The 18619-nt window shown below is 45.0% G+C and overlaps 1 protein-coding gene across 3 annotated transcripts in view; it reads left to right on the top strand.

The window, feature by feature from the left end:
- The first annotated feature begins 550 nt into the window (after positions 1-550).
- LRRC8C (leucine rich repeat containing 8 VRAC subunit C) overlaps positions 551-18619 on the top strand; it is a 32845-nt gene continuing 14776 nt past the window's right edge. For 2 of the 3 annotated variants that reach the window (XM_066623580.1, XM_066623578.1), the window contains exon 1: positions 551-777. The gene's annotated coding sequence lies outside the window, so the exon portion shown is untranslated. Of the gene's footprint in view, positions 778-1354; positions 1424-18619 lie in introns of those variants that run through there. The other variant, XM_066623579.1, reaches the window with a different exon arrangement.

Genomic DNA, 18619 nt, shown 5'->3' with positions numbered 1-18619 from the left:
TGGCCCCCGGGCCGGGGTTTGGGCACCCCTGATCTAGAGCATCCCACCATGTCCTGATCCCAAGGTGCACCTGCATCCATCGTCTTGTTCTTGTTTTGATTCCCACCCAGCCTAAAGAGGAATTCTGGAGTACTCAGAAGCTTACTTAGGACTTGGTGGTGTTTCACTCTTCATGAAGGCTCCTAGTGTGTGTACACGTGTGAGCCCGCGTGACACAGACTCCCAGCCCAGTCCTATGCATGTCTACTCAGAAGTAAGTCCCATACTAGTCAATGGGGCTTACTCCCAGGGAAGTGTGGGTAGGATGGCAGCCTAAGAGCCCAAGCCTATGCACGTCTACTCAGAAGGAAGTCCCTTACTAGTTAATGGGGCTTACTCCCAGGGAAGTGAGGACAGGCCCTCTCTCTCGCTTGTGCATGATGCGCCTCCTGGGGGAGGGTGTGATGCTCCCATCCCCTCCCCGCGTCCTGCCCCGGCGACGGGTTCTTCGGGGAAACCTCCCGCCGGGCAGCTTTGGGAAGCCACGTGCGCGACAGCAGCAGCGGCGGCGGCGGCGCAGGGAGTGGTTCGCGGTGGTGGCAGCCCCGGCAGGGGGAGGAGAGAGGCGGCGGGAGGAGGACGAGGCTCCGGCACTCTCCTCTCGGAGCCTGGCGGGGAGTCGCGCATCGGCAGTGCCATGGAGGACCCCGGCGCCCGCCTCTGCTCGGCGCCCGCCCGCCGCAGCCTCCCGTGAACCGCCACCGGCTCCGCCGCAGCCTGAGCCCCCTTTGCACCGAGGTGAGGGCGGGGGACCACCCGCGGGAGCCCCTCCCGAGCTCCTGCTCCGCGCGTCGCCTCTTTTGGAGGGAGGGAGGGAGGGAGGGAGGAGGGGGAGAGGCTTCTTTCCCGCCCCAGGCTCGGCCAGCCGGATCCTTCCCCCGCCACTCAGGGACCCCCGCCCGAGAGCTGCACAGCATCTCCCCCTCCCTGGGCAGGGCGGCGGAGGAAACCGACTCCCCCAGTGGCTCTGGCCAAACCTTGCCCGCTGCTCTGGGCGCAGGGAGGCTCAGCCAACCCGATCCTCTGCGTGTCTGCTCAGAAGTAGGACCCATTGAGCTCAATGGGCTGACTCCCAGGAAAGCATGCATAGGATTGCAGCCTTAGAGCCCAAGCCTAGCCATGTCTACTCAGAAGTAAATCCCATTGTAGTCAATGGGGCTGACTCCCAGGAAAGAGGGGGTAGGGTTGTAGCCTTACCCCGGAGCGGAGAGGGGGGGTGTCCGGCCACCTCCCAGTGAGCGGGCTGTTCGTTTCCCGTCCTCCCGCTGAGCGCTGGGCTGCCTCCAGCCCGCTCCGGCGCCTTAGAGAAAGTTGGGACGCCGAGCCACGCAGCCGCCCTCGCTCCGGACTCTTGCGGCACAAACCTATGCAGGTCTACTCAGAAGTAAGTCCCATTGTGTTCAGTGAGTCTTACTCCCAGGAAAGAGTGTATGAGTGCAACCTTAGAGCCCAATCCTATGCATGTCTACTCAGAAGTAAACCCCATTGCGTTCAATGAGCTTACTCCCAGGAAAAGAGTGTATAGGATTGCAGCCTTAGAGCCCAATCCTATGTATGTGTGCTCAGAAGTAAATCCCATTATAGTCAGTGGGTTTTACTCCCAGGAAAGAGTGTGTATGTGTACTTAGAAGTAAATCCCATTGTAATCAATGGGGCTTCCCGCAAAGTGTGGCTAGGATCTCAGCCTTATCGCGCTGGGGAGGAAGGAGGTGTTGACCAAGGCGCGCTACTCTCCTCTGGGAAGAGCCTGGTCAGGACACTTCCCTCCCTGGCCAGCCACAGCCCTGAAGTGCCACGCTGCTGCCCAGGCAGCCTGTTGAACTTCAGGAAGGCAGAACTCTGCTCAAGCAAGTAGCACTTTGGTGACTCCTGCCCTACCAAAGAATTTGGAGCCAGGGCTCAAAAGGCGGAAGGGGGGAGGCCCTGAACCAAAGATCTCCCTGTACTTAGAGCAGCTTTACAGCGTTTTTATGGGACTGTAGAAGAAGATCTGTTGCTACATATAACTTCACAGTGTTGAATTCATTGGAGGCTTTCAGCGAGCACAGCTTTGGAATGAGACCCATGTTCCCTCTTGAGTCTTTTTGCAGCTCAAACACTAGGTGAGGAGAGGATGCTCAGGTGCCACCAGCCTGCATCTGCCCACTGGAAAAGAAAACCAGGGTGTGACATCTCTGTCTCAGGTTTCTCCTCCCTTACAAGTGGCAGCCAGTGGCACAGTATGCCCGCAGGGAAATGCTTACCCAGTGATATCTTGTCACCTTTTTTCAACCACATGTTGGGAAGATAAGGTTTGCTTCATCCCATATGTACCCTGCTCCAGTATCCAGTGTGAAGCAGGTTACATACAGGAACAGTTTCCATCCTTGAGGAATTGGGGTGGGGGGGGGAGCAGGTGGCCATGCAAACCAGGGTCTTTTCAGTTGTGGCACCACTCCTACAGAATGCCCTCTCAGGCATTGCCTGGCTCCAGCATTGAGTGTTTCTAAGGCCTAGTGAAGAAAGCCCGCTATTCAGGAAGCCCGCTATTATTGGCTGAATTGGAATTATAGTTTCCTGCTCTTGTTGATGGGACACATTCCCTAGTCCTTGGGGGCAGGAAGGTGTTTTACTGCATGTTTCTTGTTAGATGGGTTTATTATCTGTTGTGTTATTCTGCTTTTACTTTGAGAAGTTGTTTTTGTATTCTTGTGTCCCCCCTCCCAATGTTAGTTACTTTGATTTCTTTTTGAAGGTGAAGTAGAAGGGGCAATTATTGAATAAATAAATGAGAGAGTAGCATCACCATAGTCCCGTCCTGTCCCCTCCGTCCCGTCCCCCTTAATAAGGGTCATAAGTGTCCCTCCTGGCTTCTAAATACTCACTACAGCCAATCATAAGAGGAGCAATGAATTTCTACTCCCAAGTGTCCAGTCAAAGGAGCTTTGGTAAATTGGAAGAGTGGATGTTCCTTCTTGTCTTCTGGACCATGGATGTGCCACAGCCTCTTAACTATGTGGACATGAGGCTTAATGAATGTTTCTGTGGGCTAGTAATTTTTGTTGACCTTTTTTTAAAATTTGTCTTCTGAAGATCATACACACTGTAATTGGCTACTCCTTGCCTGAGAAGTCCTTTGTTGATGTCAGTGGGAGTTTTTCCCTTGGGCAAATTGCACCTTGGGCAAATTGCAGGGTGGGGGAGTCCAGATCAGTTCCATGGCAGGGATAAAGGGTGAAATCTCTCCTTTGGTCCCATGTGGGGCTGTTTATATTTAAAAAGGCAAACATGCAGGCCTCCATGGTACAGTCCGTGCATCATCTAGTTTGGTCCTTATGAGAATGGATTTCATCAGCAGTCTCACAGCTTTTTGATCTCAGCAGTCTTGATTACATTCTGACATATCTGAAAGACATTCTCTTCTTGCAAGGGAGTGTTTTGTTTATGTGGTTGCCCAATTATTGAGAAAATATGACCACAATGAATAGTGGAAGATGATGGAGTGTGTGATTCAAGGCCTTGAATCACACAGCTCTGCTGTTCAGCATTACCCTCTCCTTTAAAATCTGTTTCTCGAAAAGAAAAGAAGAGCGTTTGTGTGCTCTCTAATGGATTTTGTTTTCATCCTTTGTTTTTAACAAAGTCTGCCAACTTTTCTTTATCACATGTAATTCCATTAAGACGGAAATGGGGGATACTTTAGAATCTCCCAAATAAGATCTGAAGTCTTGACCTTGTTGGAGGGCAAAGTTATGTACTCCCTGAGCAAAAGACAGTGTGTATGCATGCATGTATATCTGTTCTCGCACATGCTCACACACAAATGTGCGACTGCTAATGAATGAAGGCTAACTAAGATTGAAATGGTCATGTACATTATCACATGAACATGTAAAAGCCACCTTGAGAAAGGTGGGATAAAAATCCATAAATAAAAAAGAAATAAAATGTACCTTTGCCTATGGGCTTAATGTTATAAAAGGCAAAAACAAACAAGATGTCAGCTGGTGGGAAACATAATGGGATGAACTGGTAGGAGTGAACTATGTACCAGATGTGTTCTGCCCTTAGTTGTTCTGCTGCCAGTATTTGGGTTTTGTGGTTTCATGGCATGCTTCCTGGGTTAATGTGGGTTGTGAGCTCTCTCATCAACCATGTGCGGCCTTCCCTGCCTGTGTCACGCCTTGATGCCATTGTGTCGTGCAGTGTGGCATGGGCATAATGTGCAAAGAAGGTGGTGCCCGTCTAAAGGAATGCTTGGCCACTGAGAAGCAGCAAACATGGAGGTGGACCTAGTTCTAGAATAGGCTGCTCCTTTGTGGCTACCACCCATCTTTCATGGTACACAGAATGAATTTGTAGCCATTCTTTAGGAACGTGTCATATTTGATTCCAGGAGGAACATACTAGCTTTTATGGAATCGGAAAGGGGATTACATTTTCCCATAGGAATGACACATTGCAGACCCCCTTTGAAGCACCTGTGGCTTCTGAATCATTTCCTTTGCTTCTGTTGTTGTTTGTCATCTGTTCAAGCCTGCTGCTATTTCTGCACTGTGCTTCCTGTCTGTCCATTTGTAGCCAGCTCATAGAAGGCTTTTGTGCAGCGAGAAATTTCACGGGCCTGTTTCCTGGTGGAGGTACTTTTCTACCCACCCATGCTATGGATCTTTAACATGTATGTAGTGTTCAAAGTCATCCTGATTCTCTAAAAAGGAAGCATGTTTTTGTATCCCTTTGGGTCCCTTTCAGGGAGAAGGGCGGGATACGAATAAAGTTTATTATTATTATTATCCATACCTACTGACAGAACAACCTGTTAGTTTCTATAGCTGACTCCTTTCTGTTAAGAAAAGGCATGCAGAAAACTGTGCGAGTGTTCTGATAAAACACTCGCAGAATTCAGTTTGAAGTGACCTCTCACATACATAGTTGTGGGAAAATAAGGTTGTGACTTGTTTGGTTGTATAGTATTCCTGAAGACTGTCACATCAGCAGAATCTGAATGAGCTGTTAGGTCCTAAACATGGGGCTGTGTGCAGAAATTGTTGTAGTTTAAGTGTTTCTTGTCTGTTTGTTCATAGGATCCCCTTTAAAGGGTTATTGTGTGAGTGTGAAATGTTGTGTTGATTTGTCCCCTCAGATTGATTGGCAGTATTGCAGGTGGAGGCCTAGACAGTGTTGTTGGAGACCTTTTCTGGAACATATGGATGTTATTTGTGAGGATGAGGGCCGTTTACCATGCTCTAAAGTAGGGATGCCCAAACCCCAGTGCCATTTGCGACCCTCGGGACCACCAGTTCAGCCCCTAGTCTCCAATGAGACTCTGGCCCTATGGAGACTTGCTGGAGCTTGTGCTGGCCTGATGTGACTACTCTTAGCATGAGGGCCAACTGTAGACCTCTTGCGCAAGCTGGGGGCCGAGGGCTCTCTCCGCTGCTTACTGTTTCAGTCTGTGAAGCAGTAGCAAAGGAAGGCCCTTTTATAGTCCTTGAGCTATCATGAGACCTTCATTCATTCATATAAATTTCATTTCCAGTATGGTCCTTTATGTAAATTTATGTAAATATATTCAAATTTGAAATGTAAATTAATTCTTTTTCCCCCATCCCTCAACACAGTGTCAGAGAGATGATGTGGCCCTCCTGTCAAAAGGTTTGGACACCCCTGCTCTAAAGCATTTCCATGCAGTGCATCCATGATTGTAGGAATGCAGGCAGCTGAGATTAGCTTATTTTATCAGTCAACATTGCATGGAGAGGCTTTGGACCATGTGAACGCACCCTTGAGTGGTTAGCAATCCAAAGGATTCTGCTTGCATAGCAAGCACAAAGCCTACTGTGACAGGTCTCTGGCCAAGAACGCAGGGAATCAATTTTTCTCTCTTTCACACAGTCAACCACAAGGTACAAATGGCCTACTTCCGTGCAAAGTGGATACTGAAAGCTTCTTTCTGCAGCTTATCTGTATGGTTTGTTCTCTCTTGTGACTTCTTTTCATGTAATATTGTGAACCTAGGAATGGAAGGCTTTGATTGTCCTTGTTTTTGTGAGTTCAGTAGTAAAGCCATAGACCTGCGCACATGGTTAAGCTGCATTAAAAATCAATCACTGAAGTCAAAACATTTCAACACCTTGACTGCATGCAGGATTGTAGGCAAGGTCTTCAGTGGGAGGGGGGTGATTTTTGCTGCAGGTGGTAATTCTGTTCGACCAAAAAAGGCACATTCATTCCAGAAGAGGTTAAGCAGGGATTGCTCTTTTTCCCCCAATGGGAATCATCCTTCAATACTTCCAGTTTTACTTCCTGATCCTAAACACAGTACTTGAAAATAAGTTCCATAAGATGATCCAAAGATTTTAGCTGCAGCTCACATGGGAGTAAACAACACTGAGCGCAATGCAGCTTGCATCTGATCAAACCTCGATACAGGAAGGCTACTTGGCTTCTAAGGGTACTTAATTGGGAGTAAGTCCCACTGAAATCAACAGGACTTGCTTCTGAGTAAGCATGTTGAGACTGGTGCAAAGGAGGCAAAACACTTGTGCTGCTATCTTGCACATAGTTGACACCTGCAAAAAAAGTATGATGTCTTCCTGTAATTTTTCAGTTGCCGTTTCTACTGCCAGGTTGCTCAAGGCATTTTCTAGATAATAAATCTTAAGGATTATCTTATTGGAAAGCAGATCCATTGATTAAATGGTTTTTCCAGTAACATTTTCTCCATCCTAATCAGACCAATCTTTATGGTGGATCTAATTTTTCATTCCAGCAAAATTCTGGAAGGTGCATAAAATGAATGTGCGCTTGTTTAGGCAAGAGAGGCATCAAAAGATATGAATCTTCTCAAATGGGATTTGCCCACAAGGGATGCCGTTTTTCAGGATGAAAAGAAAACCTCAACTGTATGTTAAGGATGTTCTCTGGAGTTTGCTGAATCAGCTAAGGACGCAATCCAAACCCCTTATGTCAGTGCTTTCCAGCACTGACATAAGGGCAATGCAGCTCTGAGGTGAGGGAACAAACATTCCCTTACTTTGAGGAGGCCTCTGTGAGTGACACCCAACTGCAGGATGCAGCACATGCTCCATTGGCACCACTATGCCAGTGCTGAGAAGCACTGACATAAGGGGTTAGGATTGCGTCCTAAATCAGATATTTTAATGTTGCTTTAAATAGCATCCTCTTCCACAATCTCCTTCATTCTGTGTTTATTTCTTAAGAGTAAAACAAACCATCTCTCTTCCCCTTCTTTCAGTTTTTCTCTCTTCTTTCCGTCTGCTACTTCTTTCCATTTCATATTTGTAACAAAAAGCCCTGTAACACTATGATATACAATCAATGATAGATATTTCAAAATGTAAAACAAACCATTTGAAATGCCACCACTGTGTTAAAGTAAACTTAACTTGAATGAATTAGCATGTGTTGGATTTTTTTTTAAGCATAAGCACAAATTATTCAAGATTGTGACAGATCTGAGACTTATTTAACGCCAACTTATGTTGATTTATCAGCTTAGGGCACAATTCTAACCAACTGTCCAGTACTGGCCTAGCCTCAATGCAGCCCCAAGGTAAGGTAACGAACAAGCACTTATGTTGAGGTGTCCCCCTTGACTACCTCCCCACTGCAGGATGCAGTGCATGCCACATTGGCACAGCTGTGGCAGTGCTGGAAAACTGGTTAGTATTGTGGCCTTAGTGTGTTTTTGTAATATTGCATATCATGGTTTGGAGGACTCTTGACTAGGCTTCTGTATCCAGCAGGGTTTTGGAACTGTGGTATTCAAATCCTAGCCGCACCCCTCCCACCACCACAGAAACATGTAGCATGATGTAGTATCCTAGATGGGCTCCCTTTCTCTGATTTAGCATGGCAGTTTTTATGCCCTTAAGAAGGGAGGTAGAGACAGGCAAACCTGGAAGAGCTACAACATAAGTCTTCTTTTGAGATTAATCACCAGATTGTTTGAGGTTTGGTTTTTTTTTTTCCCCTGTCAGCTGCCCCACCTTACCTTTTAGAAAGTGGAGCAGATCACAGTAGCAGATCAGGGGATACTGCACGGTCAGTGCAATCTCTCCTCCAGTGATTATCAGTAGCAGATTCCATTAAAAAACCCCTGTCGACTGGATGCCTGCTGGTGAGAGCTGGATTAGAGATCATTTGAGATATGATTTTTTAATATATAAATTGTACTTTTATTTTGCCATCTGTCTGCCTGAAAGTTTGTACACTGTAAATCACATGAGCTGCATTTGGGGTCAAAAGTCTTTTTAGGCTTATCCAGATGTGTTCAGGCTTCTAGGAAATGCCAGTTTGTAAAAAGTCTCCTTGTTTCACAAGTAAGGCAGAATAAATCCTTTATAGAAAGAAGCCACATATCATGAAAGCAGCCACTTCTTTGGTTTGCATTGGCTGCACCATGGTATGATCTTAAGCTAACATTTCTGTTGAGGGAACGGCCTAAGACTCAGAATGAATGCTTTTATAGGTATGAGGTTTTTATTTACTCAGGTATTGAATTACACCAGTACTTGGTAATGTGTGTATGGAGGCATGCATGTGCAGCTTGTGAAAGTTCCTGTTTGGAGAAAATCAACAGCTACATTAGACTAAGGTGCCAGTTAATGTGGAGCAGTGTTGTATAGGGGCTAGTGTTAGAATGAGATTAAGGAGACCTGAGTTCAAATTCTTGTTCTGACACAAAACAAATTGGTGATATGGGCCAGTAGTCTTCCTTCAGCCAAACTCACATTATAGAGTTGTTGTGAGAATATAATGAGGAATTGTGTTCATCACCTTAGAGCAGTGGTTCCCAAACTGTGGGTTCAGGACCCACCAGTAGGTTGTGACCCAATTTTTGTTGGGTGGCAGAACTGACAGGCGGATTAGGCTAGGCTCATCAAGTGTTAAACAAGCTGCTACTTGGGGAGGAGCACTGCTGCTCAATCACCATTATAGCCACACCCCTTGGCATTACAAATCAGGCAGCAGCCTCTAGGACAGCCATTTTCAACCACTGTTCCTTAGCACACTGGTGTGCAGTGAATGGTCCCTAGGTATGCTGTGGGAATTTGGGAGAGGGTCATTTATCAATAGGACCACTGGGGGATGTGAGCCCCCATTGACAGCACAGTGTGCCTTGTCAATTGTCAAAAAGCTGATGGTGTACCTTGACCATTTTAGTGTCTTGCCAGTGTGCCACGAGATGAAAAAGGTTGAAAATCACTGCACTAGGACCTCTGAGAAGTTTAGGAATCACTACTTTAGAAACAGGGCAGGATAAAAATCAGACAGCTCTTTTTATTCATTTTGTGTTTTTGTTTTATTTGTCTGGTAATGCGTGCTCTTTTTTTACAGTGCAGTGAAATGTGTGAACTCTTGCAAATTTCAGTAACAGAACCATAAAGTTTATATTTCTAGGTATTAAGGTTCTTTCCCTCCCTCCTCACCCATTCATTAGAGGGAAACCTGTGGGTGGTATGGACAAATGGAGAAGTTGGACATAAGCAAGAAATGAGCTCACACTATTGCTTAAGAATAATTGGGAAGGAACCGTGTTAGCTGTTCCGCTATCTGATTCTGTCATACAGAAGATACTAGTATGTACATGGTACAGGGACAAGGCAGGGGAAGTTGCTGTCAAACTGCTTTGGTAATATATATGCTGGACCTTAATATTTCAACTAGGACACCTTCAAGAGTGGTGCTAATGCTGAGAGCCAGTGTAGTACAGTGACTATAAGAAGAGTCCTGCTGGATCAGACACAGGGCCCATCTCGTCCACCTTCCTGTATCTCACAGCGGCCCACCAGATGCCTCAGAGCGCACACAAGACCGCAAGTTACTTGCACCTCACTGCCAGTCCCCTGCATCTGGCATTCTTATTTACCCTTGCACCCCCCAACAAAGATACCAGACTGCACTTGGATTTAATTTGGGCCAAGACACTGAACTATGAATCAGGACTTCCTGGATTGGGAGAGAAAGGGTGCAATCCTATCCTGTGCTGGAACAGGCAAGCCAAGACGCTTGTGCTGTATCCAGTGCAGGATAGGGGCCATAAGCGGCTCAGCCAGGGGCAAGGGGAAACATTTCCCCTCACCTCCAGGTAAGGGCCGCTGGCCCCTATGAGTCTCCTCGGACTTGTGCCACCTCTTGAGGTGGCGCAAGTCTGAGGAGAGCAGAGCGGCTTGAAGCTTGAACCCCCAGGAACGGGGGTTGGAATCCGGCATAACTTAACCAGCTTAGTGGTTACGTAGACAGCACTGTGGTTAAGTGACTGAGCTGTGGAATCAGGGCTTCCTTGAGATGAATCTTCTTTGGCCATGAACTCACTAGGTGGTCTTGGGCAAGCTGCTCCCTCTTAGCTGCAGTGTGGGGAATATTTACTTACCTTACGAAGTTGTTGTAAGGATTGCATTAAGAAAATACCTGTGGAGTTCTTTGTACACTCAGCAAGCCCTACAGAAATGCTAAGTGTTACTAGTGTTAAATCTCACTCTAAATTCTGACTCGGCATATTCTCATGCTACTCTCCATTTGACATTTTTCTGCTGAAGACTTGTCACTTTGAGCTCTGCTGCAGAATGGTTCTCCCACTGGTTTCTAGATGTTGCCGTTTCTGATTTTCCGCATTTTGAGTATTGATACCACCCAAGTTCATGGTTTTGCAGTTCAGAATCTAAATGCCGCCTGTAATGCTCAGATGTATCCCAAAACAAATGCCATTTCCCCGCAGAGTTTTTCTGCGACTCAAAATGGGGTTCCACATATGAGCGGTACATGTTTTGGGTTTTCAAATGATGAAGCAATGTGATAAGCTGAGACAGGCAACGGTACAAGTCAGTTTAGTACTTCAGAAGAAAATGAATCTTCTGTGTGTTCATACTCTCTCTCTCTCTCTCTCTCTCTCTCTCTCTCTCTCTCTCTCTCTCTCTCTCTCTCTCTGGTTATGCCTGTAACCACTGACCCAGTTTTAAATGGAGCTGAAGGGTGTTTGTCCATCACTGTGGTCATGCCACTTTCAGTGTTCGCAGAAACTATTGTTTGGCTCCCGTCTTGGAATTTAAGCCCCTTGGGCTGAGACTAGGCCACTTTCATGTTTTGTTGCCGGCGCCCTGATGGTATTAAAAGAAAAAAAAAAGTGAAGTGATTTAAAGAATAAGAGTGAGAGCCCACAACTGTGAATTTTCCCTCCTAAAATTCCAAACTTTTGAAATCCATTTCCCTTTGCTTATATGCAGACACACCCCACTCATCCTCCATGGGCTTGCATGCACAAGACCATTCCTGCTGTTTTCCCTCCCTAACAACAGGAAAGGGAGGGGGGAGTGCTTGGAGTTTCCAGTCCATGAAGGAGAGCCAATTAGGCATATTTCCAGTTCTTAAGAGTGAAGCAATTATCTGACTTCCCATGACAGCAGTAATTCTTCTTTTACCCCATTGTCTTTGGGTGGAGACCACCTCACCCATCAGCCACTGGTGGGGGTAATTAACTCCTGAGAGATCATCTAGCCTCATGGAAAAAAAGGACAAAAAAGTCTCCTCACTCTCAAGCTCTTGGAAGAAATTGCCCCTTTACCCTGTCACAGGAAGGAGGGGTTCCACTTCCATCAGTCTCTTGCTCCCCCTTATGCAAATCACATGTAGACATAAGACATGTAGTCTACATGCTAACATGTAGACTCTTCAACCTTCTTGTCTGCAAGCGGAAGCCCACAATAATGTGCAGAACAGTTTGTTCTAATTGGTTGAATTTAAATAGAATATTTATACATGTGTTGAAGAACATTCCAAAACAGAACTCTGCTTGGTTGTTCCCTAGTGATAGCTTTCCCCCCCATTTCACCAAGAGACAGAAATGCCCTGAAAAAGCAATCGGCAAACGTGAAATTCAGTCTTTGCTCTCCAACAGCTCGAAGACTGAGACTTCTCTTCCCAGAAAGCTCTCCAAAATCACAGCAGCTCAGCCAGTGTCAGTGGAAATCTTGGTTCTTGCCTCTTCATTCTCTTAGCATTATGTCCCCTCTTCATTGGCAGGACTACCATGAGTCCTGGGTGATCCAGGGCATGACCAAATTCAGGTGCTAACCAGATTTTACCAGAGAACACCAGATTAAGAAAGACAAAAGTGAACATGATGTCACTTAAAACACCATATGATGCTTTGTAGTACTTTGCTGGGTGGGCAAACAAGATGGTGTCCCAGCCATAATTACACTGAATAAGGCGATATAGTTGTTACCATGCTCCTGGTCATTATGGTTTGTTACACTGTTTTTATATTATGATGCATGTTGTATAGAATGTGTGGGTGAGTGTGTAGAGTGTGATTGTTGGAATTGTTGTATATATTTATGCATGTATCTCAAAGGTGCATAAATTTCATTGTGCTGTAACACAATGACAATAAAGTTACTACTACTACTACTACTACTACTACTACTACTACTACTACTACTACTACTACTGCAAGGGTTAGTGTGGCACCTTTGAGGGTCTGCACAGGGGAAAAATGAGCAAGGCTTAAAAATGGATAATTTGGGTGTAAAATTATGCTAATTTTTAATACATTTTTGAAAGCATTTCAGTTTCTTCAAAGTAATAGTATGATTTCAGAGTTTAGATTCCATGTCTTAAGTTGATTCATGTATTTAAAAAAAACTACTTGTGAAACATGTAGTTACGATCAACAAAAAGAGCATAGCTTGCTAAAGTTGGCAAAAAGTATAGGAACTTTTAGGAGGCAATGTGTTCATCAGCATTTCCCAGCCCACTCTGAACAGAAAGAGCCTACAGAACTGAACAAAGGGCATTTCGTTCTGGCCTGAATCCATCTCCCCCACACAGGAACTCACAACTCTGCCAGTCATATTTACTTCTGCTGCCGAAGGAACCAGAAATCCCAAGGAATCAAGAGACAAGAATATGTTTGCCCAAAACAAGCAGCCTCAAGAGAGTCACTCTGGACAGTCAGCAATAGGAAGGGGACACAAAGAGCTGGAGGCATGTCGGTGGCATAGCCGGAATGTGACACTCTGTTTGGGTTGCGCTGCGTCTGCTCAAGCCACATCCTGGCCCTGCAAGCGAAACTGGCCTGTCGGTTTTCCTTTAGATACACCTCCTGCCGAGGAGCAGTGGTGCCGCTTTTCCTGATTAAGCATTTCTTAATTTGGACCATCTGGTAATTGGCCAACTGCTTTGACAATGTAAGAAACTTTTCTCCTATGGTGACTGCATGCATGACCACACTCCACCAAAGGGAAACGGAAGTTAGGCCATTTGTTGTCCAGAGACAGAGAAGGAAGGCTGCAGTCCTTGGGGGCCTTCTATCTTGGGGTCAGAGCCGGACAAGGAGATGCTGGCCAATCTACCAAGGAAGCTAGCAACCTTTACCAGATAGGGAACCAGCTGTGGGTGAGCAGCTATTTCTTCAGGCTCAAATGTGATGTAAAATGCAGCCACATGCATCTTCCCCCTGATGTTTTTGAACCTCTAGAAGCCTCAAGAGGTTGTGAATGAGGGTGGGTGAGCTGCCGATGCCCTTTCCCTACCAGACACTTAATTTTTTTCTCCTCAAAATTCACCTCCTCCCAATTCATCTTTTTTCTTCATGGAGGAAAAGATACAGAGCATGAGTCACATAGCCAGGCCAGCTGTACAAGCAGTAGGCCATTTGATCAACTCGAGGAAGCAAGAAAGTTTAAGAATGGTCCTGGAAATGATGTATCACACTTCATGAAGAGGCAAGTTCAGTTTACAGGAACATCCGTAAAATACAAACTTTCCTGAGTGATTCAGGGCACGACCAAAACACCCAATCATAACCTACAGTTTTAATAACCATATCCTAGCCTAGTCCATTCTCCTTGCTTGGAACAGAGTGATTAATTTTAGGATTAATCTAATGAGTCTTGTGGTGTATGGAATAAACTGTAGGCTAGGCTGTTTAATGTGCTGGTCAAACTTGCAGCTCTAGGAATGTACACACTGGATCATTCAAAATCTGGACAAAGTATCTTTTGCAGTTGTTGTACTGCTGTGGAGCCTTACAAGGGGCAAACACTGGATTTAGCTTGTTGGATCAACAGTTGTGAATAACAGGGATCCTAGTTGTGTGCTTGTGCCTCTCCCAAGCATAGACCAACGCAGTGATCAAAAACCTTTGGAGGGGGGTAAGGAGGGGAAGAGAGGTGCTTTCACCTAATATTTTAATGTAGGGGCAAAATTGTATGTGTACGAGTAGTAGTAGCAGTTTTCTGACTCTATATAAGAATCCCTGCTAACGCTGTGCAGTGTGATATCCTGTTAGGAACACCGGCCTCTGTCCACTTCTCTACACCAGTTCCAAAAGCAACTGAGCATTGTTGAAAAAAATCAAATCAGTGGAGCTACGAGTCACTTTAGAACATTCTTGGGACAATTATGGGAATTTTCTGCAGGGGATTAAAAATGCATGATTTAGTATCAGCTTAGTCAATGGGGTTCCAAAGCAGTGAACAGATTGTTTAGAGGCAACTGTAGGTGTCCTGTGTGTGTGCTTGACCTCTGTCACACCTGTACAAAGAGTCATGTTTCTTGCGCAGGGAGAATAAAGGCTGATGTTGCAGTCCTAAACGTACACTGTCTGGACTGAAAGTTCAATTGCAGTCAGTGGGACTTGCTTCCAAGGAGATAAGGTTAGTTGCTAATTTCTGAACATGTCAAGATTGCACCTTTTGCTCAAATATTCAATTCCCCCTTTAATTAAGTTGAATATAAATAAGGTCAAATGTCCTCTGGTCAAGCTTACACCACAGTGCTGCTTAGAAGAGCACATCTTCCAAACATTTACAGCTCAGAAGTATCCAGCTCACTGTTTTCAGTGCAGTCTTCTTAGCTGTCAGCTCTTGTGTATTGAACTGAAACCATTACATGCATTTGGGACATTAAATCATGAGCTATAAAGCATCAGCTCTACTGTAGGCCAGGGCCATAAATTAAGAATGCCAGCTCTCTTAATTCTTTAATGAAGAGGAATTGCTCTTTGAGATTAATATGGCAACTAACCCTGAGTGCTGCCCCTCTGGGTAGCTTCTCCAAATGATACTGTGCATTGTAATTTGACATGTGAAGTATCCAAGACTGCAAAGACAGCTGATTTTGCACTGGCCCCAAAACAGTAGAAGTATTGTGAAATCCTAATAGGATACTGTTTCTTGGTTGATTTGGGAGTTGCCTCTTTGATTCTCAGAGTTTTTGTGGGCTGGTGGTGTTGCATGGAATCAAAAGGCTGAGTGCAGTGTGTCACTTCTTTATCCCAAGAGAAATGATTGGCGGTTGTGTCAGATAAAAGGAAGCTCTGAATTTGGGCCTCACTCCCATGTATGGTTTCCTGCATTGCTCACTCCTTCCTTGTTAAGTGATGCTTCCTTGTGTTAAACCCACAGGCAGGATATACAAACTGCGAGCAAGAAATAAACCTGCATCACAAGAAGAAACCGAAATCTCTACGATGCCCCCAAGTGTATAATTCAGCCATATGGCTTTTGCTACATTTCTCTGCTACAAGCTAAGAATCAAACTAATTACTGTATAATTGGAGCTGAAATGCTTCATTATTCTTCAGAACAAGAGCCATGGGACCAGTCTGGATTGGGCCCATGCAGTAGCGTAGCTGGGGAGGAACAGTAAGTATTGCAAGTGCCGCAATGTGTGGTGTAAGCAGCCCCTCTCACTTTCAAAGCCATTCTGGACAATGACATCAACACACAAACAGAACCAAATAGCATTGCTGTCACTGCCTGGAATTGCTCCTATGAGGAGTGGGAGGGGTCACTTACATGGCACATTGCCATGGTGGTGCTTGCAGTACTTACTGTTTCCGCCCCTCTAGCCATGCTACAGGGCCTTGGGGGGGCGGAGCAAAGGCTTAAAGCTCCTTTACCATTCTGTGGTCCTGATCTGGGTGCCGCTCTTGTGATTCCAGTTGAGAAAAAAGAAAAAAATCTAAGCACCTCAGTTGTAACAATACATTTAATGTGATGTGTAGCAATTAACCCAGGTTACATAGAAGAAAATGGACAGAGTTGCTGAATTGTTGACCTAGTATTTGAGATAGCAGTAAATGAAGGATGTAGCTCCAGTACATGTAGTAAATAACCTCCGTAACCTTAAGTGAACTGCTATTACTTGGATTGTGTAAAGTTCTAATTCCTCTGCTTTTTTGAGCTTTCATATTTTACATCTAAACCTGAAAAAAATCAGGTAACTAGGGTTCATCAACATTAGTCACTTTTCTCCCCCAAAGTGCTTGGCAGCTGCTTATCAGTTTGCTTTCAAAAGCACAGACTAGTCTTGGGCCCAATTCTTACCGATAGCAAATGAAGAGCAAAACCTGTGTTTGGATTGTGAGACTACAATATAATATTGTATGCACTTCCATGCAAAAGACACACAAAACATCCCTACACAGCAAAAAAAAAAAAAAAAAAAAAAAAAAAAAAAAGGTAGGAAGAAGAGTTTGAATCTAGCATTTCCCTGACATGCTTTTCTTTGTGCAGGGAATGTTTTCCCATGGAAGAGGATTTCATAAATTGAGTCCCTGTTTGCAACCTGCTGTGGTACAATCTAGACGCAGGCTTCCTGCCTCCTGTGCTGTTTGTGAGAACTTGGCCTTAATTGTGTCTCACTTCTGCATATTGTGTGGTGCCCGAACGTCTCTGCTCAAGCACTTAGGGTAGTACATTCAGTCCCAGAACAAAAAATTTCCGCTTGCTTTACTGAGGCAAAATTAGTTCCCAGATGGCCACCCTGAAGTCATTTCAGATGTCATCCTAAACCCTTAAGGCACAAGGGCTTTGTCAGTCATTAAGAAGAGTGCAGCGTTATCAGTCCTATGCCATGGCAGGGGAAGCATTTGGATTAATCTTCTAGAATCTGCCTCTTAAAACAAGCTGAATGTATAAGCTTGTATCCCCAAGCTTAATTCTGACCCTGGCTATTTTATTTTGATGCAGTGGCCATCTTTATCTTTCCTGACCTACTTTGCAGGATTGGCTTGAGCAACTGCGAGTAGCTTGGTATGTGTCTGAAGCATCCTTCAAGTGTAACTCTGGGTTAATGAACAAATTTGCCTCATATCCTGGAATGCAGGCCATCTGGACCTCCTGATATGTACTTTCGATATGTACTTTCGTCTCCAAGGACAAAAACCTGTAGTACTTCCTTTCGGTCTATACTCCTTTTCTTTAATTTGTAATGATGGGCAATTAGAGAAACAGAACTCAAGGATGAGTTCATCTGAGAATCAGCATTTGAATTAATTTCTTTCTTCCTTTTGTTAGCCTGGTCTGCCTCAGGCACATCCTTTTAATTCCCCTTAATATATTTAGGGAGCAACATTTTCTGTTGCTCCTGTGTGCTTGGTATAGGGCAGATGCTCTTGTGCTGTTAAATTCATGGAAGTTCATGGCCATCAGCAGGAAGGTAACTGCACTGCTGTAGAAAACAGCCAGTCACTATTCATTATTGTCTGCTCAGAAGAAAGTCTTGCATTTGTTGCAAGACTACAAATGGAAACACTGACTATTTCATAAGACTGGAAGGAGAATCCTGCTCGATCAGGCCTGAGGTCTATCTAGTCTAGTGTCCTGTTCCCTGCAATGGCTCACTAGTCACCTTTGAGAAGCCCATTAGCAGGAGAGAAAGGTGTACACTTTCCCATCATTGGGAGCTGCAGCTTGCAGCTGGTATTCAGAGCCACACCACCCCTGAACCTGAAGGTTGCACGTAGCCATCATGACTGTAGCCATTGAGAAATCTGTTCACCATGACTTGTCCAACCCCCCTTTAAAGCCATCTAAGCTAGAATCCACCAGAACACATTGTGTCATCAAACACCATAGTTTAACTACGCACTGTGTGAAGAAGTACGTCCTTCTGTCCATCCTGAATCTCCTCCCAGTTATTTGCATTGGATGTCCTCTGGTTCTAGTGTTGTGAGAGAGGGAGAGAATGATCTCCTTCTCCACACTATGCAGAATTTTAGCTGAGTCATGGCCCCTCCAACTGTCTTTTCTCAAGCTAATTAATTTGATGTTTAGCTCGATCAAAGACTCCAGGTGGGTAGCTCTCTAAACAGGACTTAGTTTTGAAATAGCAGTTTGGGATGCAGTGTATGGAGACTGGAAGCATTTGTCATGTGTCTGGAATGAAAATAAAAAAGACCTGCTGAATATTTGTCTCCCCTTGTGCTTCTAAAGACAGGAGACTCAGAACTTCATAATTTCTTTATGTAAAACCACTTGTCTTCCAAGGATCCCTTCTTCCCCAACCTCCAACGTATTTGCAGTTTTTTTCCTGTCATCCCTTTCTGAATCCATGATTTCATGTCAGACTGATACGGTTTGTCCTCTTCTTCACACATGCAATCACCAATGCATAAGCGAATATTTATTGAGTGGGAGGAGGTCAACCTGCAAATGCTGGTTTAAACTGGCTCCAATGCTTCTGTGATTGCACTGGGAATCCAGGGTTATGTTGGTTGAAAAGGTGGAAGGATATTGTGGTAGAAGAACTCAGGCAGAGCCTTCATGAGTTACAGGTGATTCATCTC

This window comes from Tiliqua scincoides, chromosome 4 (assembly GCF_035046505.1).
Source record: "Tiliqua scincoides isolate rTilSci1 chromosome 4, rTilSci1.hap2, whole genome shotgun sequence".
Classification (NCBI taxonomy): domain Eukaryota; kingdom Metazoa; phylum Chordata; class Lepidosauria; order Squamata; family Scincidae; genus Tiliqua; species Tiliqua scincoides.
The sequence above is the reverse complement of the archived record's forward strand: the minus strand, read 5'-3'. Positions and strand labels throughout refer to the sequence as shown.